A 24,049-nucleotide genomic window follows, 5' to 3' on the forward strand; every position below is an offset into this window, starting at 1 on the left:
GTCCTGGCCATGTGCACCAAACGAGGCAGGCCTGATGCCCTACACAGACAGCCCTGTGGCAGGGGCAGGAACCTGGCCTGACATCTCTATTACCTCCACCACCTTGGACCACGCACCTCCAACACCTCAATCAGCAGCTGGGTGGTCCCAGGGTCACCATCCACCCACTCCTGCCAGCCCCAAGGCCCTGACCTCATCCATGCTGCATGGCACCTCACTTTTGGTTCAGCCCAGTCTGAGAGCCGTGAGAATTCCATCCAGGATTTTTTTAGTTCTGGCATGATAAATACTGAAACGATTGCAAGAGCTGAGGAGATGCAGGAAAAGCCACCAACAGACTGAGGACAAGCTGCCCAAGCATAGCAGCTCCGTCCTTTGCCTGTTCTTGAAGTTCTGCCTGATTTTGTGGAGTAAGGGCTTACAGACAAGTGAGCAATAGGGAAATTGGTTCTCCAAGTGGATCAAGGCTGTTTGGAGAGCAAGGCTGTGTGTGGTATTTTGATCCTGCCATGATGGGGATGGGAAAGTGCCAGGCCAGGGTGGTTGAACCCAGGAATCTTATTTAAAAGGAGTGATAAAAGGTCTAACCATGCACCAGGATACACTAGGGACTGACCAGCTGGAAAAACAGTTCCACAGGAAAGGCCTTGGGGGTCCTAGTGGGCACCAAGTTGACCATGAGCCGGCAACGTGCCCTTGCAGCAAATAAAAACCAGTGTCTAGGGCTGCATTAGGCACAGCATTGCCAGCAGGTCAGGGGAACTGATCCTTCCTCTCTGCTCAGCACTGGTGAGGTCACACCAGAGAGACTGCAGCAAAGGGACACTAAGAAAAAATTAAGGGACTGGAGCATCTTGTCCTGTGAGGAAAGCGGGGAGACCTGGAACTGTTCAGCTTGGAGAAGAGAATGCTTAGGGGAATCTTACCAATGTGTGTATATATAAATATATATATTAAGAGATTCCCTCTGAACATCAGGAAATACAATTTGTTTTTACTATGACGGTGACTGAGCACTGCAAAGTTACCTAGAAAGTTGTGGAGTCTCCATCCTTGGAGATATTCAGAAATCATCCCTGGGCAATGGCTCTAAGTGGCCCTGCTTGAGCAGCAGGGCTGGATCAAATAACCTCCAGATTTCCCAGCCAACCTCAACCCCTCTGTGTAGCCCACAACACTGCAGCCTGTCCTGGCTGCCCCTCATGCTCACCTCTCTGCAACAGAACCCCACTTTGCTCCGGATTAACCTCCCTGTCCCGCAGCAGGCAGTTGTTGGCACAACCAGCTGAAGACACCTGCCAGTCAGGCACCCCCCAAAAGCGCCGTGGCTGCCGTGGAATGGCTCCCACCATCACGGTGTGCCTTGGAACCTCTGCAGCGTCCTCTCCAGCTCTTCAGTGTCCAGAGTGGCTCTGAGGGGATAGAAAGTAGGAGATGCAGGGCTGGAGTGATTCAGATGCTTATCAAGAGAAGGGCAGGAGACTGCCCATTTATGGGGTCCCAGAGCCAGGAAAGGCAGCATTTAGTCTCAGCCTTTCCCAAACCAAAGGCCACATAGATCTCGACCATCTCAGGCTGCGCTGTCACCTTGATAAACATTTAAGCCACAAATACTTTAAGCTAAGCTATGAACTCTCATACCTCGCTTGTATTTTACATCCCTTTTGCATGCCTTCCTGTATGAAACCCTGTGCATATGAACAGATTCCTCTTTCTTTCTGGCAACCATTTCGTGCCTTGCTTTACAAGACACTGCAGCAACCTCGGGGCCTCATGGTAGCTCCTGGTCTCATGTTCACCTCCTCCCCCTTCCACCCACAGCAAGGACATTTTCTGGCCCTACAGATAAGGAGAAGAACCTTGTTGTTTTCTTTCAATAAGTGATGACTGCCAGGGAAGGCAGAAATAAGGAGCCTGACAGATCTGAGTCATGATGACCCCCCACCAGCTTTCCCCAGTGCAAAGACAGCAGTCCTTTCATGTGCACAGCACTCACCTGCTCAGATGTGCCCTTGATGCACAACTGAGATTTGCAGATGCAACACAGCTCCCCTGCAGTCATAATCCACCGGCACTGCACCTTTGATGCCTGGAAGAGGGCACAGAGGAGAATCAGCTCAGGCAGGAGCTCATGTTCCAACACCTTCAGAATGGGCAGGAACCCTCGGACATGTCCACGCTCAGCACCTCTGTGGAATGGCAGCTAATGGGCTTTACCAGCCCAGGAACCTCCAGATGAAGGAGGAAACGGTGCCTATCCCTGGGGACCCTGCTCTGCCCACCTCCCTCCCCATGCATCCCTCAAATGCGGGCTCACTGCAGTGGCCATCCAGAGGGAATTCACTACCTGGGCATCCCATGTCAGCAGCAAGCATTGCTCTGAAGCCTGGGAACAGCCAGGCCAGGCAAATGAAGTAAAACTCCGAATGGATACTCAGAGGCACCAACACTCAAGTGCAAACCCGTTATGGCACCCTGGCTGGCAAGTTCTGCATCCCACCATCTTGCAGGTAGGAAGCCAGCTTCAGCAGGTGCTCACTGCCTGACCTCACCTGCCCCAGGAAACAGGCTGTTGTTTCATTTCCAGTAAGATTTGTAATTACAAGCTTTCAGGGCAAGTCCCTTAGACTTGGACAGCCCAAAAGCCACTGCTAGCAGTGCTGGAGAAGGGCACTGCCAGCAACCAGCCAGAACAGGACTTGCCAAGACACAAGACACCAGCACCCAAGAAGAACATGAAGCAGGGCAAATCAATGCTGCAGCATAACAAACCTTGGGGACGAAAACTCAACAGAAGCTTTTTGGAAAGGTCAGCTCCTCTTGCACCCCACATGAGGCCTGCATCAAAGCATGTAGGAAAGGAAGTGAATGCCCACACTCGTGGGTGGATGCTGAGGTGGTAACATGCTGTACTCTGTCTGCCTGGGAAGGTTGTTGTTTCCCTCCTCCATCTCTGGGGGAGACTTTTACCATGACGTGTGTGGCACAGGTGACAAATGGGAAGCAAAATCAACAATCAACAGCAAGAATCATCATGGTGCAGTGGGAGAAAGTGTCCATGCTGGAACCCACTGCAACAAATACAGTTTCACCTGAATCCTTTCTTTCTCCTTCCCATGTCCCTCTGAAGTCACAGGCATTTGCTCCTCAACCGCAGCTGCCTTCCAGGAGAATGGATCCATCAGGAGAGGTGGACCTGCTGACACCACAACCCCACCCTACCTGAGACCTAGAACACATGCCTAGCACAAGAGGCTCCACCATGTTTTGTCAGTCCAGATACTGTTGCTTGAAGCATCATGTTGGAAAATGCCAGAATTCCTCAGCCCACTCAAAAGCACCTCCAATTATACCCTGGGATCTTCTTGTACATTTCCCTGGAGAAGTGCCCATCAGCCTGGGATGGAGAGCAGCTGAAGAACAGCACTGCTTCTCGCCCTCCTCAAGATGGAAGGTATTGTGTCCAGGGGAGGTTCTCTTGCCTGTGTTTAGCTCGGCCTCCTAGGGCACTATTCAGCCAGCTCTCAGCAGGGCTCAGCCTCTGACAGCACCTACTGGCAGCCCACTGCCTCCCCATGGAGCAAGACAACACCACGATCAGGGACTCCTGCACTGCAAGCAGGTACAACAGAGAGAAACCATCTGGTCACCTCTCCCTTCCCTTTCTCTTGAGCTAGCCATTGCCAGAGCCCCAATTCTGGCCACATGGATAGAACAAAGCCAGGGCCAGGTCCTCACCAACTCTGATGAGCAGCACAGGTACCATCCCCGTGACAGCACACGGAGGTCCATGTGCCCAAGCCAAAGGTTTGGCCTCTCCTAAGACCAAGTGATGTTGATGTTGTCAGTGTTTCAGCCTGTGCTGGTGCTCTAAGACAAGACTTAAAGGGCGTTACCTCTCAAGAAAAGCCCAACCAGAGCTCCTCCCACTCTCTGCCTTGCTCCTGACAAGCTCCCAGGCTCCCTCAGTGCTCAGAAGACAGGAGGGGGCTTGTACTTTTGCCAGAATCTCCCAGCACCTGGATCTGGAGCTATGCCAGGCACAGATTTCCTCTATTTCTTTGCATTGAGATGGGCATTCCACTTCAACAGCTAAGGAACACCCAGTACCAAAGGACCTGCAGGGAGGCGGTGTGTCCCAGACACCAGGGCAGAAACGCTGTGTTCCTTGGGGACACCAGCACAGCAGACCCTGACAAACGATGACACAGCCAGGCCTGGTGGGGGTGGGTCAGGGTCTTGGCTTACCTGCTGGTTCCATTCCTATTAGCACATCCAGGGGGAACCCAGGATTAACAGACCATGGTCTCAGTCTGGTGGCAACAGTGCAGGATGGCGGGTGAGGAAGGGTCTCTGTCTGGGTGATGTAGCAGCTGTACCACATGCCTGCAGCCTGCAAAAGGATCTGTTGCTGTTTCAGCTGTACTGTGGCTGCCAGAAAGGAAGCGGGATGGGTGCAGGGCAGCTCTGCCAGCCAGGGAGCTATCTATCATGGGGCAGGACCTACAGAGCCCTTGGAAAAGGGAGACTGGCCAGACTGGCAGCATACCACTGGTGCAAAGAAGAAAGTTAGAGCTGTGCCCAAATGGGACAAGCTTGCCCAGTGGGGATCCATGTGCCTTCCCAGAGCAGCATTTCCAGCTAGTAAAAGGGACATATGGCTAGTGGACAAGAGGCTTTGGCCTGGGAACTGCTGCCTGGGGCAGAGCACCATGCCTGGGGGCTGACAGAGTCAACAGGAGCCCTTGCACCATTTAGACTAGAAAAAAAGCCCAAACCAACCCCTAAGTGGCTTTTACTGCCTTCCATTCTCCTGCTTCCTCTCCTGGGGAGTGCTAAGGAGACATTTGCAGCCTCACTAGGGCTGAAGCAGGAGCTACACAGCTAGAAAGTAGAAGGGCTGTCATAATAAGAGGGCAAATAGTCATTCTCAGAACAAGCAGAGCACAAGGCAAGGGAAGAGGCAGCAGAAACTACTGGAAACAGACTGGAGGATAAATCACAGTTCCATTGGTCCTATCTGAATATGGGGAGAAGAGAGAAAATCTAACCAGTGCAAGTACAAACACAGGAGCTCCCTGGCAGTCTAAGAGCAGAGCTTGCAAAGTGCCAGCAGGCAGAAAGTTTCTGTCACAACCTTGAAGGATGGCAGCACTAGCAGTAATGCTGCCACCAGAGAAGGGTTTCTGCACATTGTGACAGATCAGGCATATCACCATCAGGAGAGAGGCAGACATGTGAGGCTGGGGGCCACCTCCAGCACCGGCCAGAGGAGAGGAGGCAATCCTGGGGAGAAGCTGGCTAGAGAGATCCTAGAGGAGTAAACTGTGCCTGAACGGAAAGACAGCCAGTGGCCATGGCTCTGGCACTAGCGTGGAATTCAGGTTGGGGCTGAAGGACTTCACACTTGGTGGAAACAAGAGGAAGGGAGGAGGAGAGCAAGGGAGAGAGGATACAGAGGCAGGGAGCATCCTTGTCCCACTGCAAGGGCAAGTGCTGCTCTCAGGGGTCCTCAGGAGGCCTCCTGCCATGCCAGATTTATGCAGCTGCAGAGCCTCACTCAGTGCTGGCCTCTGCTAGCAACGGAGAAGAAGCCCAAGCCCAGAGGGGTAGGATTGGGCAAGAGGCAGTGCCCGTGTTAGGAGGATGAGCTCCTCAAAACCACCAGACACAGTTTCTGCAGAGACTCAACACCTCCCTCTGAACGCAGCACCACGTTTGTGAGGCGCTGCTGCTGCCTTTCCTCCTTCCCATCCCACAGGAAGGGGCACTGATGCGGGGCAGAAGCCCCTGGGGACAGAGCACCCCTTTCTGCGGGGCACATTGCTGGGTGTCCTAGCTGCAGTGGGCTCTGGAGGGGCTGAGGTCTGCCCAGCAACATGCGATGCCTTCCCAGCCCCAAACACAGGTGCCGCAGGGACTGAGCCCTTCTGGTCAGCCAAGTCAGGGTAACACAATGAAACCTCTCCCGGGAGGTGGGAGAGCCGGAGTAGAGCTCCCAGCCCAGAGACTTACCCTGTCTCCCTCTGATGCCCCACGTTGTGGCATGGATTGCCCCTGCACACGTTGCCCAGGTGCCTCTCCTGCAGCCATCGATGCTGACAATAGCCTGCAGCTAGGAAGGGGGGCTCGCAGGGTCTGCAGGCAGATCCCACTATGTGACGGCCACCTGTGTATAGCTTTTCCCCCACGTCCAACCCCTACCAGTCAGCCTCCCCTCCATGCACGGCTGCCCCTCTTCTCGGGAAAGCACAGTCAAAGAATGAAAAGCAGCTTAAAATCCGACAGGACAATCGGACAGATCTCCAAAGCCGGCAGCACCCCTTGCCCACCCAGCCCAGCAGGCTCAAACCTCAGCGATACAGCCCACGGCTGCCCAGCTCCAGCGTTCGACCAGGAGCCCAGCAAACCTGCAGCAGGCAGGGCAGGGAAATCCCATACAGCAGCAGCCGCTTACAGGGAGGACAGCCCAGGTTGAGGACAGACCTTTGTCTCTGCCTGCCTGTCTCGCTCGCTCGCTGCCGGAGGAGGAAGAGGGGGGCGGTGGGGGACAGCGAGCAAAGATAACACCCCTAGGAGGGATGTCACAGCCACGTTAATCACTTGGAATTCCAGCCAGCACAGACCCGGGCGCCGCAAATATGGGCAGCAAATGGAGATGCTCAAAGCTCTGAAATAATTGGATCCTTTCACAAGAGCCGAGCCCAGAATCCAGCACAGGAATTCAGTCCCTGCTGGAAGTCGAGAGATCAAATACTCGGAGAGCCAGTCGCAGCACAAGCAATCCTCAGCCACGGCTGCATCCAGCTCCACAGCCCCTGGTGCTGCTCTAATCTCAGGTGCCTCCCCAGCGGGAGCGAGGGAGGACCACAGCCGAGAGCACGAGTGCCCTGCGGAGCCCAGCTGAGGACCGTCCCCTTCCCATCCAACTTACTCTACTTGTGGCAAGGTGCAGAAGCGCTGCCAATGCGAGAGGGGGGTTTGTGGAGGAGACTAGCGGCCTCGAAGCCTTGCTCTACCGGAGGAACAGTCCATAGAAAGGAGACCCCCGAAGCTGCCGTCTGGTCTCCGCAGCCCTGCAGGGGAGATGCCTTGCCCCGCAGGCTTCCCAGCCAGCATCACATTCCCGGCGAGACGCACACACGGCACATGTAGGCTCCTGCTCGGCGCCTCAACGGCAATGAAAAGGCACAGAGGCTTCTGCCAGAAAACAAAGAGGCAGCGGCAGAGCTGGGGGTGGGGAAAACTCTCCGCTGCCCAAGAGGATCCCTGCAGAGGCAGCAGAATGCTGCTGGGCTCCACCGCAGCTATTCAGTCCCCAGAGTCTGAGGTGGCACCCACTTGTCCGGCACAGGGAGTCTGGAGGGTGGGCAGCCCCCATTCCCCTCCCCAGGCAGCGCTGGGTGGGAAGTGCCGGAGGACGCAAGCCAGACCCAGGACAACAGCTGTCCACAAGCGGCAAATTCCTCCGGGCTGGCTCTGCTTCATAAAAAGCTGCGTCTTTTTACCTCGGTGTAGCCGCCATGCACCATCACCCACAGGGGAAGGTGCGGCCGGCACTGCACCTGCGAGCCTTGGGCAGCCCCAGGGCACTGGCCTTGCAGCACCACAGTGGCCTTAGAGGTCACCCTGAGCCAACAAAGAAAGTCCCTGCAGTGAAAGCAAGCCCTTGGTCACCCAGGCACAGGGACATGTCAGCCAGCTCTCCTCCAGCCCCCCTGTCCCTCTCCAGAAGCAGTGGCATGAGGGACAGGGACCTTGGCCACTGGATGACCACACAGACTGGCTGTTCCAGGCCAGACCTTGGTGCCAGCTGCAACCAATGGAAAATTTTCCACCGCTGGTCATTACAAAGTCACATGCCTATGTAGCCAGTCACAGGATGGCTGCCAGAGGGCAACTGGGTCTTGGCAAAAGGGCATGAACCACTTCTGCTCTGCACTTGCATGACACCTGAGGTCTCTGGCCATGACCTGGGCACCAACATGCTGCCACATCTCAAGTTCAGTAAGGATGTTTGTCCAAGGGAGGCATCCTCTAGGTCTAGGCCGTCTCCATTCTAAGTAATGCACAAATGTTAGCACTAATAGTTATTTTTATCTGATCTCCCAAGAGGAGGAATAACACCCTGGGGTTGGTGTTATCAGCAGCCCTGTGAGCCTACTTCAACCTGTTTAACTCAATTCCAGTGGTAAGGTAATAACTTACAGTAACTCCTTTACTTTTAGCTCTCTGTCCTGGGCTGTGCACTGTGGGAAGGAAGCATGATCCACACATGCAGCATGAACAGCCCAGCCTGTTCTCCAGCACTACTAGCTGGGTATGGGAACAGGAGACTCTGATAGGGATTTCTGGCAGTGGGGTGATGTTTTGTAAGCTAGGAGAAGATAGAACAGAAATCAGCTCCCACCTCTGCTGTCACCTCTCTTCTCCCTTTGGTCACCACTTTATACAGCCACAGGCCTCCCACAGCCCCATCTTTGCTCCTTACTAAGACATCTCCTTCTGTACCCTGACGCCCTGTAGCCATCCACACTGCCTGATCCCAGAATAACACTTCACCTTCCCCACATCCTTCACAGGGCAGCTGGGCTTTGTATCCCCACAACTGTACTCCTCTTCATTCCCACCCCGATCTCCACCACCACTGGGTCCTGCCCTGTTTCCATGAACGCCCAAGGGCTGTCCTGACTCTTCACCTGCGCTCTGTTGCCTCCTAATTGCTGCAGCTCACACCTTAACTTACCCCAGTCTCCTCCCATTCCCAAATGCCACACACCTACAGCCCCACCAGCCCAAGCCTCCTTGCACACACTCCACTGCTAAGTCCCTGACACCCACCTGATAGAACCAGAGCAGCAGCACCTTTCCTTACCTTCCCAAATGGTCACTGGCCACCAGAGAGCAGAGGAGAAAGTCTCAGGGATGCTGAATTACTCTGATCAGCTCCAGATACAGGCATCAAAGCTACACATTGGAAGAGAGAGTAGGCCAAGTGTCTGCAGTGGGGAGGGCAGCAGGGATTGTGCATGCAGGATTTGCCCCGTGGGAACTGCCCATCCCCACCGCAAGCCCTCTTGCAATACACTTCCTTTTACTGTAAGAGCCCTGCAAGGGAGGTGCTTGAGCACAGGCACTCGGGCCTCCCTCTTTGGTTACCAAGCTGCAGCCTGCAGATAAGGCTGTAGCAGCTGTGGGGACATTCAGCATCTTTTCCACTCCCCATGCTAGACATGTACGTGGCATAAGGGGGGAGATACCACACACAAACACACGCACAACTGTGCACACCCACCCGACTCACCCTTATCCAGCAGCGATTTAGAAAAGCTAAAGTCTAGCCCAGGCCAGAGCAATGACATGGGCTGGGCAGGGATTTGGGCCATAAAGGCGTGGCTTTGTCCATCATCGATTGTAAAGAGCTGGACACAAGCAGGGCTACTGCAGGAAAGAAGGATTTCCATTATGAATTCAGTGCCCTGCCCCTAGTCACAGGAAAGGAAAGGCTCTCCTTCCCATATGACTGCGGGTGAGAAACACCCTGCTGGAACTAGGAAAAGGGTGTCACAGTTTTCATCTATAAACATTCATATTGTTGCCCATAATGAAGTCAAACACACGAGAGCACAATCCCCTAAGAAGGAAAACAAGGGGGAAGGAGGCACTGTCATGTCTGACTGCAGGCATATCCACACAGTGGGAGACACAGTCTAGCTCCTATTACATCTTGTGAAAGTAGCAAACTTCCTGATCCACTCACACTGAACCACCACTCATGAAGTCCCACCAACAGCAGAGCTGTCCCTGCAGTGCATCTGTCACACCCTCCACAGGGGCTGGGTTCCTTCAGGGCTGCCAGGCATGCCCTCTGGATGGAAGGGGGAATCCAGCTGGCACCTGGATGTTGCATGGATATGGAGGAAGCCAAGCCTCAACTGGTTCAAGCCAGGAGGAGGGCAGTGAGAATGTGCTCTTGGGGCTACCTGGCAGGTGCAGCCAGCAGGCACTGGGGCACTGGCATATCAGCATCCTTGATCTCCATGGAAGCAATAGTGAAAAGGGACAGCTGAAGAGGCAGCTGTGACTCCAGACAACCCTTGTGCATAGGGCACAAGCCCCCACATCAGTCCGTGTAAGAAGCAAAGGCCCCTGGGTACACTCTGCTTGCTGCCACTGTTGCACCCATGTTTTGCTGTTCTGCTTCTGTGGGAACACACAAAGCTCAGAGACCTCAGAGACCAGCCTAACTAGGGAAACTGGGTCCAAAACACCTTCAGCTGTGGTGGCAGCCATAATACTGAGGACACAGATGTTCCTCAAGACTTGACTCTCCTAGTGAAACAGAGCCTAGGTGGGACTGAAGAGCTGTCCACAGGGTACCTGAAAGCAGGTCATCCCCAGCCAAGCAGCACTTGCATGAGCAGCTGAGAACAGACTTCAGATGCCTCTTGGCCAAGACCACCAGATCCTGCTGCTGCTGATGCACACAGGTGTTGCAACAGGGATATCCCAGTAATGCCAGAGTGCCCAGTGCAGTGTTGAGTAACAAGCAGACTGCTGAAGAAAGGAGACCGCATAGAGCCATCCATCGCAGCCCAGTGTCAGTGAGGCTGAGGTAAAGGCTGAAAGCGGCAACTTGAGAAGGGATCTGGGGACTAACACAGGTTCTCGAGAATGACCTAGACATTGAAAGCACACACAAAAGTATTTGGGGAGCCTGGACATCCACCCAGCCTCTGCCAGACAGTAACACAGATGTAGCTCCTGCTGCAGGCCAGCTTCACCCAGGTGTCATGGCTGTGAGCAGATCCCTTTGCTCTGGTTCATTACTCTTGCAGATGGGGTGGGGCAAACACTGTAAACACCCTTTGAGCACTTAAACACCAGACACAGGCTTCTTCACTGGGGTCAAAGCTTGGAGATAAAATACATCTCAGAGTGAGATTGTTGCTGAACACAAGGATGATAGGACTGCCAGGAGACTTCTTGCAGAAGGACAGGATCAGGAAAAAGAGCAGCCACAAGAATGAAAGGTTGGCAAAGAAAAAGAAAACACTGGGATTAAATAATTATTCCCAGACAGTCCTTTGGACTCATCTCAGTCTCCGTCTGCTGAGGATGGTCAGAGACCTGGAACTTTTGGAAAAGCTACCGGTGATTCACTTCCAATTGCCAGTGTCTCTGGGACAGGCACTATGGGGAAGATAAATGTGGAGCCCTTCCAGCCACAGGGCTGCGGGCCAGCATCCTCACCAGCCTTCCAACAATACCAGCACTTCCCTACAGATCACAGCAGAGCAGGCAGGATGATTTACACCCCGTGCTTCACTCCCCACTGGCTTCTTGTGCTCACATAGGGAGGAAATAATGCAGATCTTCTAAGAGATGGGTGCTCCAGCTAAAATAGGCTGGAGCAAGTCAACAAGCTGAGCAATGCTTCTAAGGCAGTGCCTTCATCCCCTGGCACTACTAATACAATACAGATGAGACCAAGCAAGGAGAAGGGGTTGGACAGAACAACACCCTGAACCCTCCACTTTCCTCTAAGCTGGTCAATCCAATAGACCCTGAGATGTGACATTGCCAAGCACCCTGAGAACTGCAGAACTGAAGAACAACAATGGTGGGAAGGGACCTCAGAGGGTTTTGGTCCAATCCTGCTAGCAGCAGGGCCAAGCTCAAGCAAATTGCTTGGGGTTTGCCCTTGGCAATGGCTGAAAGTCACCAAATGTTGAGATTGCTTCCCTTCTCTGGGCCTAACTCCAGAGTCTTCTCGCCTTGCAGCGAAGTATCTTTCCTAATCTTAATTGGAATGTCCCTTGTGTGCTGCTGCCTCTCATCCTGTCCCTGGGCACTTCTCAGGAGAGCCCAGCTCCAGCTTCACTGCATATCCACAGCTTCCAGCAGCAGTGAGCCTTCCTCACTGTCTCCCCTCTCCCAGGCTGCACTAGCCCACGGCTCTCAGCATCTGCCCATTGCAGCACATAAGAAGCCAGAGCATCAGCCCTTCAATGGAGACTGTTGTAACTTGCTGGGCTCCAGCATCCTTGAGGATGATGAAAAACGAAACTCACCTCATCACTGAGATCAGTGGGAGCTGCTTTTGATCAAGTATCTGATCCTTGCTCTGGCTGATAGCAATACAAGTGCTTGCTGCAACATTCCTAGGTTATCCCGAGATCAGAGTGCCAAGTAGCTGCTCTGAGAAGATACAGAGCGCTTTGGTTTTGCTGCTGTAGCATTGACACCAAGCCTGCCTCCATCATACCCATGAGACCTGTTCTCAGGAGAGATGAGCTGGCCAACCAGGAGTCCAGCTGTGCAGAGACCAGTTGGGCTAGATGGAAACTCAACAGCCCAGAGCAGGTCCCTGCATGAGAGAAGCAGCCATTTGTGACTCCTGCAATACCCTCTACAGTCTACAGCATTGCCCAGATCACACAAGAGATTTTGCAGCCAACAACCAACCATGTTCTCAAATCTCCAGTACATCATCCACATCTCAGCTCTCCCTCCATGCTGTGTTCATTCAATCCAGAGCTATCTGTTCATTACTCTCCATTCCAGCAGAAATCACTCATTTTCCATGTTGCACCTGCTCTCTCAGACAAGATGTGAAGGTTACTGGGCAGGATCTGACCAGTACAGAGACCCATCCAGCTTGCACAGGGCCATCATCTTATGTCCTGGTCAACAAATTGCTCCCTTCCAGGATTTGCCTCTGCTACCTCCTGGGAAAGCCTCAGCACCAAGGATGCCCCAAGCCTTTCCAGGTCAGCAGCACACCCACAGCAGGAGATGTGAGCAGAGAATAGGTTCAGCATGTAGCTAACATTTTGGCCTGTTCCCAAGTCGCAGCATTGCCTCCACCTGTTAAGCCCTGTGGGTTTCCCAGCTCTCCTCTGGCACCCTCACCCCATATCCCAGGGATCTGGCTTAAGCTGCCAGGCCCTTGGGCTCCCTTAAAGCCCTGTCCTGGACAAGCACCTGCCTTCTGCTTCCCACTGACTCATTCCCCTGTGATTCACCCCCTTCTGACTAACTCACCCATTCTGCTACAGCCCTGTGCACACAGGAAGAATGTGTGTGTGTGTGTGTGTGTGTGTGTGTGTGTGTGTGCGCGCGCATATGTGCATGTGTCTGCAACACAGGCAGTGACACTGACTCTACAAGGCAGCAAACTGAGCAGGGAGCCTGGCCTGGCTGTGCCAGAGCCCTCTTCTCCTGCAGCACCCAGTGACAGGGAGGGTGGAGGTGACACTGCTGGCTCAAGTCCACTGTGGGGAGACAGGGCAGAGAGGCAGGCCGGGAGTGCTGTCCTTTGCCAGCACGGCTGAGATAAGGAGAGACGCTGGGGGAGGGCTTCCTCCAGGCTCTGAGGCTGATTTCCAGGCGAACCTGTTCCCTTTACCAGCCCTCCAGCAGTCTGACCCCCACTGCTGGCTGTGGGAGGATTACCTGGCACTGTGCAGCTCAGATCCACAGGTGAGACGTCTGCCAGCTAATTTGCCTTTGGGTACAGGCAAACATGCACCCCCAGGCTGTCCCTCTTCCCAGTTTTACACTCCAGGGTGGAGAGACTCATGGGAGCCACAACAGGGCTTCTAAGTATGGCTGTGGTCAGCTGGCATCAGCTAATGCCACTGGGCATGCAGGGCCCACTGGCTTGACCAGTTCCTGAGTCTGGACAGTTGGAGCCAGGCACATGATCTATGTACACATGTGTGCAGGCTGCTCATCTGACTGGCAATTTCCTTATGCTTGGGAATGAGGCTCAAAAAGGCCCCCACTTACTTTTCCTTTCCTTTTCCACAGCATCACCCCTTCCAAGTCCTCTCCAGCTAACCTCAGTTTCCTTCTCAGGGAGGACCAGAGCAGATAGAGGTGGCAGGAGGAAGATGGCAATGCACAGCTGTGCCAAGTCCAGCAAGAGCTGTGGCACACACCTCCCAGAAAGCACAGTGAGCAGCTCTGCACATCCATCTGTGTCAAGGAGACAGGAGAGCTTTGGTGTGGGCAGAAGATGGTCTGTGCAGCACACCCAGTCACAGATCTGCACCTCGCCTGTCATACCTGGAGGATCCATTTTCCATTAACTAAATGAGAAAATTACTGGGATAATACAGGCTCGGCTCTTCTCTCAATAGTCAAAGTCACACTGACAAGGAATTCTGGTACCTCTCACCCAGAAATGCTTGGCTAGCTTCAGCACTTTGCCACATGCAGGTTACTCAGGACAAGCCTTGCTGGTGCTGCAAGAAGACAAGCTGGTCAAGCATCATGTCTCCAACAGGGTCACACAGCCCCAGCCAGGACAGAAGGCTCTGACACTCTGGAATTAAGGCCAAGTAAACTACCCTTTAGCCAGGGAGTGACGGACAATAATTTGTGCTGGGATGTCACATTAATAGGAATAAAGAATGATTTTCTGCCAAAGCTCAGGACTGTGGGCTACAACAGCTGCTTCTCAGGATTTTTAAATTTTTGATCCTTGCCATGTACATGCAGAGACTTTTCCCCCTACTCAGGGCAAAGAAATTTAAGTTTTTGTCCCATGAGGTCCTGTAGGCTTCCCCTGCACACCAGCTCTTCTCTCCTCAGGATGATATGATTCTTGGGATTCATGGAGTCAATGCTTCTGCTGAAATGGTTCCTGGTTACAAGGTTAGACACACAGACAATGATTCCGAGAACAAGCCAGCTACCAAGGTAAGCAGAGTTATGGTTTCCAACAGCTCCAAACCAAGGCTTCCATGTCTAGGTTCTCTTTCTCATGACACCTCTGTGCTCCCACAGTTCTGCCCTTCTGGTCCTTCAAAAAGTCGAGCAGCCTCTCAGCTGTTAATTTAGGTAGTGGCTGCAAAGACCCTCATGGGGTATTCCCTGAAACCAGCTTTCATCTCTGAGGCAGAGCTCAACAAGCATCAGTCCTTTGTCTCAAAAATCACATTCAAGGTCATCTGATCCAACATAAAGATCAGAAGTGGAATTCCTCTAAATGAAAGATCAGATGAGGCAGCATGCCTGTGCCAGGGGATGGAGCTGAATGGCCAAATGCCTGCTAATCCAGTCTGAAAGTTTGAAGGATTAAACCACCTTATCCAGTCAGTAACACAAATCCAGTTTTGCCAAAATTGGAAAACACATCTTATGGCTCACAGCTGGTGCTCACCCTTCCTGCAAGCTGGAAACTCCCTGTTGTCTCAGCAGCCCTTGTCAGCCCCTCACCCTCAGCAAAGGGATGTTCTTGCTGACTCAGCACATCCTGCAGTCCTCCATATACATCCTGGGTAGATTGGCTGGCTGGCTCATGCCACCTGAAGCTCAAGATGGAAACTAGCTGTGTCCTCTTTTCACCTTGCTGTGGGAAAGGATACCAAGGTTTCTGCCCTTCATGCATTCCCTAGCTCCTTTTGTTGGACCCTCAGCTGCTGTGCCCTGTGGGGCATCCTGAGCAGACAAGTCTAAGATGAGGGGCTAGGAAAGCAGCTAGAATTGAGCTTTTGTGCTTAACTACACATAAAAAATCCAGTTTTAGCTTGGGTAGGCATGCACTGGGGACTGTCTCCTATTCTGCATTTTAGAAAGATCCTCCCTTGCAGGCCTGTCTTTACTGTCTGCTGCTTTCACTGGCCCAGAGCAGGCTGGAGAAGCCTGCTCTGGCTAAACCAGTGATACTGCAAATTCAGGTGCCATGTGTGGGGGCAGCTGCAAAAGCAGTAGGGGGAAGGGGGCAGAAAAAAACCCCAAACCACCCAAAAATCCTAGGGCAGAACATCTCCAGTCTTATGTTTAATAACAATTTTTCTCAGAATACAGTTCCAGTTTTCACCTGGTCTTAAAGCTCTGCACAAAGTTGCTCTCACTGACTTTCACAAATTCTTTTCTCTCTGCTCCACTTCCAGCAGGGACCCCAATGCTGTCTCCCAGCAAAAGGGTCTCCATGACCTTTGTAATTCAACACACTGGGAAAGACTCAAGCCATTCCCTCTATTCCTAGCCCAACACAGACCTTAAAAGCCCTCTTTGTTCCTGTTACAAACCCTATCCCACAACCATGGCTTAACCCTTGGGGCACTACCTCAAATGAAGAGAGTTTCACAGAAGCAAAGTGGTTTCCAGCATCGATGGGAAGCTGGACCTACCATCCCCTTACAAAAGCCCTGTATAACAATCTGCTGGTGGCTTCCAGGATGCGTATGATACATATAACAGGGTCAGAGGCATGTCTGGCTGTGCTCATCATCATTACAAACTACTGCACTCCACACTGATGCAGCGACGTGGTCAGGGGTTGGGCTCACAACTGTTTACAGTTTCCTTGTTTTGCTTTGCCTGCCCTCAGTTGAGCAGGTTTATTACAAAACATGCTCCATGCATGCAGAGTTGGGGCCACAAGAAAGGAACAGAGATGAGGAAGGAAGCAGCTAGGACTGGGCACCCCCGTTGTCACCCTTGCAAGAACTCCTCTGCTCCTGCCCCCAGGTACAGCCATTGCTCCATGACCAGGAGGCAAAGCAGAGACAGCAAGGGATGCCATGCCATTACCTATACAGCCTGCATGCTGATTCTTGCCTAGTCTGAGATAAGCTCAGACCCACATCCTAATCAGCAGCCCATAATTACACCTTGGAGGAAGCAGTGCCATGGGACAGTGCGTAATTATACATCCTGCACATGGGTTTTGCAGAGGAGATGGAAAGTACAGCCAGGTCTCCCTTCCTAGCATGATCCCTGGCACGGGAGAAGGTAATATGGAGCAAGGGCTGCTTTGCAACACTCAAAAATGCCAGCTCTGCAGCTGGAACAGAGCTGCCCAGCAACATCCTGAAACACCAGCTCCACAGTAGACAGAGCAGCCTTGTACCATTGCACCCAAAACCAGCACCTCTCCAGACAGGATGGGGTAGGGCCACCTTGCAGCACCCAGAAATGCCATTTCCTACCAGCTGCTGTAACTTCCCCTCTGCCCCTTGCTGGGCCTGCTCCACCCCTCTCCTTCTCCTCAGGCCACAGGGAAACTGAGTCACAGCTGTACCTGCCCCTGGGAAGGAGAGCAGGTGGGCAGCCACCAGGCCCTGGCACAGCACAGGGAGTAAGGCAAGACCTCTGAGAATCCCAGCAATGGGGAAAGGTAAAGATACCCACATGTCCTACACTGAGCAGCTATCTGAATTGAGAGCCTCCTCTGTTCCCACATCTCTTGAAGCAGAAGTTGACCCCAATTTGCTGGCCATTTGGACTGCACCCAGCTCTGCTGAGCTACATCTGACCCCACAAATTAACCCATGTGCTCTCTGGCACCAGAGGGGACCAGAATATGCAGGGCTCTGCACCAGATGCATGTAAGTTAGCATAGCCCAGAAAAAAAAATAAAATCAAAATATTAAAGACCGAGGTAGAGCATTGTAAAGCAGAGGAGTGCCCCAAGTACCAAAAGGCTGGTGAGAGACTGGATGCTTCCTTGAGAGCACATTATGGATTTTTTACTCTAAAAGATTCATGTGCTTGAGTAAAGACTTGATTCTTTGGTCCAGCTCTAGGAGCTGATAAATTTCCAGGTACTGACCTCAGCCTCTCTGTTCTCACCATACACCTACAGAAACACTTTTGAGGACCTGCTTACCAGTTAAGCTATCTAGGATGAGGTCTACAGCAGTGTTCACCCACAGCAGAATCCTTTAAAATCCCTGCCTAGTTAGTAACAAGCCACCACCCATCTATCTGCCATGTAGACAGAGAAGCTAAAGATTTATTCCTTCAGGCCCTGGGTCAGACAACTCATGTATGTTATTAAAGTTATGGTTTCTTTACTGTGTTCCTCAAGATTGCAGCAAGGTTAAGAGTCCAGCATTGTCCAGTTCAGCTGGGTCATGGAAGGGAAAAGCAGAACTTAAACTGCAAAAAATGCACAGCTATTACGCACTGCTCATCTGCAAATCTCCTGGCATCTTTTCCCAGGCTCTTGTCTTCTTGGTTGCCTCGCTTCACCTTTCTGGGGACTCTGTGAAAACTGACCCTTTCACCCCTCTCTGGGGAAGTGTGTTAAGGGGGTATGTGCTGTTGTTGTCATGCAAAGCATAATGTTATTGCAATACACTTGCCCCAGCTCTGTCTCCCAGGACAACATAACAGTAGATGAAATTCATTATCCCCTATCACTTTATAGCATTATCTTTTCATTTCTCTGTTAACACACATCAGAGACGTATTGAGTTTCAGGCAGGCTCACTCCAAAGGAAGTTCTCTCTTTACAGGGATTTGCACAAGCAATACCTTTTGCTTTTCAGTACCAGATAAAGCCCAAACCAAACCACCACCACCAAAAAGTAGTAAAATAGAAAAACCAAAACCCACTCTAAAAAGTGAACCCACTGAGGTTCACTTTAGGACAGAACTTGACTTTTCTTTGCAGACCACCGCTTTGGTTGGACCTTTCCCAGGCTCTGGAGGGCAGCATTCTCACTGCTGCTCAAACAGCTTCATCAGCAATGTTTGGAGTCCTGTAGCGAGGAAGCTTTAATGGTGAGATGCATTTTCCTTCCCAAATGCACCCAGTACATGAACACAGGCATTTTCTGGTAAACTGTTGCTCCTTGCTTCCAACCTGTGCTACAGGGGTGGCCTCTGATAGCAGCCTTCCTCCGGAAACACCACTGCGTTTTGCTCAGTTACTCTAACAGTGTAATATTGTAGGGAAACAGAATTAAACAGAGCTAAATCTATAATCAGTCATTCCTACTGAGCTGCCAGGGAGCTCGCTACACAGGAGAAAGAGAGGAGCTGCAGTTCTGTTTTCTCAACAAATCTAAGCCGTGAAACAGCTCTTTGGTTACAAGGAACAAGCATAGCAGCAAGAGGAACACTTTTTAGGGGGGCAGATTGATGCCACTGATTTTTCCGTTCTCTTTCTTCAGATTTATCACATGGCCAGGATAGACCATTGCAAATACCTTAAGATGCCAGACTGTCAGCCTAGGGGGGAGGTTGGAAGACCAGACCTGTACAAAAAGCCTGAGAATATTCCAGTTCCTCAAAAGCTGCTCATATTTTTAGCTGTTGCTGCTGTTAGAAGATGAATTGAAAGCAAAGCTCAGACTCACTACTTGATGCCATAACTGCTTCATTTTGCTGGCAGCCACAGTAGAGAGGATCTTGAGAATTACCCTCTTTGTACAGTGCTGGCCCAGCTATGCTAATCTCATCAGCAATGCAAATGCCAGTATAGAAAGGCACTGCTGAGTGGCAGTGCTAACCTGACCGTGCTGTGCTCGCTCTGCACAGCTCCAGCAGTGCTGACTGGCAGTAAGAAAACCCTGATGCACAGTGTCCAGGCACTTTCTCCAGATCTGAGCTGAGCTTGCTCTTGAAAGCTATTCTTTATGCATCTTCCAGACAGGATAATCTGTACAGCACTGCTGGACTCAGCCATCTTCTCACAATTTACGGAATGAAGGTAGAAACACCCACTGAGTCAAAATTTCCTCTTGGCCTCAAGGATTCATCATCTCTCTGCTAAAATCCCCATCATTCTTCCTGCAGCAGCAGCATTCAGGTTGCTCCTCATGTCCCAGAGGATACTGGCTAATTTTTCAGAGTGACACTGCTCAGGATGGTGTCCCCATTTTAGTAGAGATGCATGTTCTGGACTTGCCTTAGGCAATGGCAGCAGCACGTAACCCACACAGTACCTTCCAAACTTCAACACACCACAACAGCTCAGCCAGGAGGAAACCTCTCTTGGCTGCCTCTCCTTAAATGCTTATTCCAGCATTGACTGCCTTAACTCCTCCCCAGATTGGGAGCAGAGTATGTGACCCCACCACCTTTGGGCTTTTCTGATGCTTTGTGATAAACTTAATAATATAGAGTATGAGCAGTGAAGACAGAAAAAGAGGGAGCAGCACTTCAAAGATGACAAGGCTGTAACTCAGGGGGTCACAGCACCCCAGAGACTGGGCCTTGGGCAGGAATTTTGGCATGCAAGGTGCTGTACAAATAGCAAACAACAAAACATCCTCTTCTCTAGAAAATGGTAATTCCCACCCCAACACACACACACAGAACCCAGGGCCTCATTTTCTGGGCTCTGCATCACTCCATGATATTTCATAGCACATCTTGGGTGCCTCAGTCCAGAGAAAAGAGGAGAAACCACAGTCTGTGAAAATGGGGTCAGAGGGAATTGCAGTGTGGCTCAATGGATTCTGATCATGTTTTGACATCATCTGCACCCATAATACATTGTAATGCCAGCTCTCACACCAAGTGCTGAAGGTCACATACGTGGAAAGCAGTGCTTGAGCTGCTAATCCGAAATGTCCTTCAGTGTCAGGTACCAGTGTCCCAGCTTCCTTCATGGGAAGGAAGCTACAGCTGCCAGCACAAAGCAAGTTGTTCCTTTCTGAAAAGGGAAGGAGCCTCTTGGAAGTGGGGAAGGAGCCTGTTGGAAGTGAGAGGGAGGAAGCACACTGCTGTCCGCTGCAGGCGGCTTTACAGATTCCAGCTTCCACCTCCTTCCTTGCTTTAACTTGAGAACATGAGGGTCTGGAGTCCAGGAACATTTTTCAAACAAGTCTTGCCTATTTGGAAATTTTAAGATGACTGGAACTGTAGCACTGGATAGCAGTAGGCAGCCCATACAGATCTTATAGTAACCCTGAAAAAGAGGACGACCGTATGGCAGATTGGATGGTTTTCAGGGGAATCTCTGAGGCCTTGTACTCTGGTTCAGAGTTGGATGGAGGGGTCACAGCTCAGGCAAGGATGACATTTGTGAGTGCAGGGCCATTGAGGTAGCTCAGAGAGAGGCATCCTTTCTTGTCCATTTTTGCCTGGACATCCCAGTCCCACAGACTCCACCACTTCATGGCAAGGCGAGACATCTGACCCCAGAGCACTCTGAGACTATTGTTCCCCTCTTCCTCTGGGCACAGAGCTCTCAGCAGGTTGTTGTTGATCACTGTGAGCAGTGACCTTTGAGAGGTGTAATGAGAGAGGTTTACAGCTCACACAGCCATCCACGTTGACATGGGCAAGTTGAGCTTGCTGCCAGTAGATCCCTTCTCCTGGCTTACATCCAGACATTTAGGTATATCATAGAGATGATGAGTGTGGTCTCAGTCACACTCACATTATGGCCAGGCTGGTGGTTTGTTCCCTGAGCCATACTCTCTGTGTAGTGACTGTACAAGGTTCCCCGCTCCCTTCAGCAATAGGAGCCAGGTCTCCACCAGTATCTGGAAAGGTGTCTACACAAAGACAGCTTCAAAAATGTTTAACCTTCCTTTACGTGCCACAGAGAACAATCTCAGACTGTATCAGAGGGGACATGAGAGCCTCTGCTCTCCCTCAGAATACAGATACCCTGGAGCAAGGCAAACTGGCTTTTTGAGGCGGATGGCATGGTATAGCACCAGGCATCCTGGGAAGGTGCAGGCATGGCTGGAGCCACTTACACTGATTAACTGAGGATAAGCAGGGGCAGCAGAATGACTCGCTTTTCTCCATGGTACAGTGAGAGGGCTCAAGTGATTGTTTCTTTCCTGGCTGGGCCTGCTCAGCAACTCAGAGCTTCAAACAGAAGAGGTCTGTAAACAGGAGCTGCCTGCCCATACCTTAGTGAAGGACGAAAGAGGGGAAAAGCTGGACAAAAGACCCCTGGACACACACTCTGAGGCTGCTGCCTGAGGAGAATGGCTCCAGATGCCAGATTGTCAGGCAGGAGCCCAGCAGTGCCAAGCCCATGGCACGGCTGGGACAGGGCTGCAGCAGCTTCCACGTTTGCCCTGGCTACTCTTCCACCATGCCAGTGATGCTGCCAGTGGCAAGTAGCCATGGCAATACCCTCCAGTGTGCCCCCTTGTCACCCTTTTCTCTGTTCCCCCAAGCCTTGCTGTCTTCTCCCCACTGCCCCACACATAAAACCTGCTGTGCAACACTCAAAATGTAAACATGCTGCTGAGGGGCTGTTCATCACCCTGAGGAAGGAAGGGGGACAGAGGTGGAAGCCCACTCCCATAAACCACACCATCCTCACTCACTTCATGGGCAGGGAGCCTACTCTGGACCCAGGTGCATCACACCCCACCTTGCCTAGTCTCAAGGCACAACATAGGCTGCCAGACTTAGAGAACGGAGGCCTCTCTAGCTGCATCCCTCATCATGCTGTGGCAGGCAGGGATACTTAACATCCTCACCTGTCTCATGGTGCCTGCTCCATGGTGGTGACATGCAACCCCTGCCCAAACCAGCTGCCTGAAGGTCAGAAAGCTCCATAAGCTCCTTCTACATTGAGGCACTGCCAAGTTTGATGGCAGTGGTGGTCCCAGACTCTTCTTGTTGCATCCTAGCAGGTATCTCCTACGTCTCTGATCTCCAGTTCCAGCCAGTTTCCACTTCAGGTAGGTCTGTTCTGCTGCACCAAACTCACTGTGGTTTGAATCAGAGACAGGATTCTGCTTCATTTCCTGTCCTGAAAACCCTCCTCTATCACTACTATGTGTCACTAAACAGTTACCTAACCCAGGGTGCAAGCAGTCCTCCTCTCCCTTTTACCACTCCCACATGGGCAGAAGATGCAAGGGAAGACAAAGGACCCTGTTGAATAACATTCAGGTGTGATATCTTTGTCAGTATCTTTAAACTAATGAATTTAACAGCTTCACAGACAAGAAAAAATACTTCTAAAAGCTCTGCTTCCCCCCCCATTCTGCCCTTTACCAGATCTAGTAGGGCCCACCACAGTCAGTTTTATCACTTGAGGGTTACAGCAGAAGCTAGCAAAGTCTCAATCCTGATCCAGGATGAGTCATGGAGCTCCCAAGGCCATGCAACTTCCTTCTGATACCATCAACCATGTCTTACACAGCTAAAAATAAAGATGGGCCAAAACTGCAGAGCCACATCTTGCCTCAACATGAAACTTAGCAATGCTCAGCACTGCCGAAAAATCACCTGAGCAGGTGGAAACCAAAAAGTGCAGAGAGGCCAAAAGTCTTGGGTGCACCAGGAAGGTGCTGTACTGGGTTGGAGGATGGCAGTGGCAGATGGAAGAAGCCATCTAGCCATATATAGAGATGCCCAGAGCCCATCTCTGATCTCACTCCACTGTGGGGCTTGGATTATTTCCACACCTGAAGGTTTTGTGGAAGACAGTTTTCTGCAACACATTCTCCCGTTCAAGAAATCATCTGCTGCAAACAGGAAAGATGCTGCATTTTTGGCAGGAAAAAGCTGGAAAGCTGCAGCCTGCTTCCCACCAGGCAACACGTGGGCACTTGCAAACCAAGGTCCAGAAGGTGTTTGGAGCTAATTCTAAAAAAATGGAGCACAGATGCATTTGATATGGCTTAGACATTTTAGGTAAGTGACGAATTCAGTTTTTCTTAATCCCTGGGACACTATGCCCCAGCAAAACCTTCACACATGAGGATACAGGACTCTCACATAGCTCTTAGCAGGGAACTGCAGGATCACACACAAATAGGAGCTCAGAGGGACACCAGCAATGTTTCAAAACCTAAAATAGACTCAGCAGATGATCCTCTTCTCCATTCTGGAGAGCAGCAAGAACAGAACAAGGATCCAGCTGTCCCAGCACTCCCATGAGCAAGATCTTTGAATGCCCAACCTACTCGCAAAAGAGATAGTAAGGCAAAAAGGGGATGCCTTGCATAACTCCAGAGCCAACACTCGCAAAAATCCCAGAGCCCTAGCTCTGAAAGAGGGGCCAGCATTTTCCTGTGATTTTCAGTAGAAAGATGACCTATTCCAAAATCAGCTGGTTAGACCAAGGGGCAATGGCAGCACACACATACTAAGGGCAGGCTGCAGGATGTTAGGTGAGTGCTTTCTGTTGAAGATATAACCTCCACTTTGCTGTCTTTGAGTTTCCCAGAAAAGCATTCCATTCCATTCCCAAGAGTCACTGCAAGTCTGTCCAAGGATCTGCAAGCTGTTACAGCTTCCAGATTACTGCCAGTTGCACTAAACTAAACTAACAATGTTAATTCAGCCTGAATATAAATTCATTGGTATCATCTGGGGT

General features: G+C 51.5%; 1 protein-coding gene across 7 annotated transcripts in view; it reads right to left on the minus strand.

Moving 5' to 3' along the window:
• Nucleotides 1-24,049, minus strand: part of ATOSB (atos homolog B) — a 38,530-nt gene that overhangs the window by 7,496 nt on the left and 6,985 nt on the right. For 5 of the 7 annotated variants that reach the window (XM_071581038.1, XM_071581045.1, XM_071581040.1 and 2 more), the window contains 2 exons: nucleotides 1,997-2,089; nucleotides 1,211-1,412 (listed from right to left, as the gene is read on the minus strand). The gene's annotated coding sequence lies outside the window, so the exon portion shown is untranslated. Of the gene's footprint in view, nucleotides 1-1,210; nucleotides 1,413-1,996; nucleotides 2,090-2,772; nucleotides 4,394-8,875; nucleotides 8,968-24,049 lie in introns of all 7 variants that reach the window. The other 2 variants (XM_071581044.1, XM_071581043.1) reach the window with 2 other exon arrangements.

The sequence above is a fragment of the Pithys albifrons genome, chromosome Z (assembly GCF_047495875.1).
Source record: "Pithys albifrons albifrons isolate INPA30051 chromosome Z, PitAlb_v1, whole genome shotgun sequence".
NCBI classification, from domain to species: Eukaryota; Metazoa; Chordata; class Aves; order Passeriformes; family Thamnophilidae; genus Pithys; species Pithys albifrons.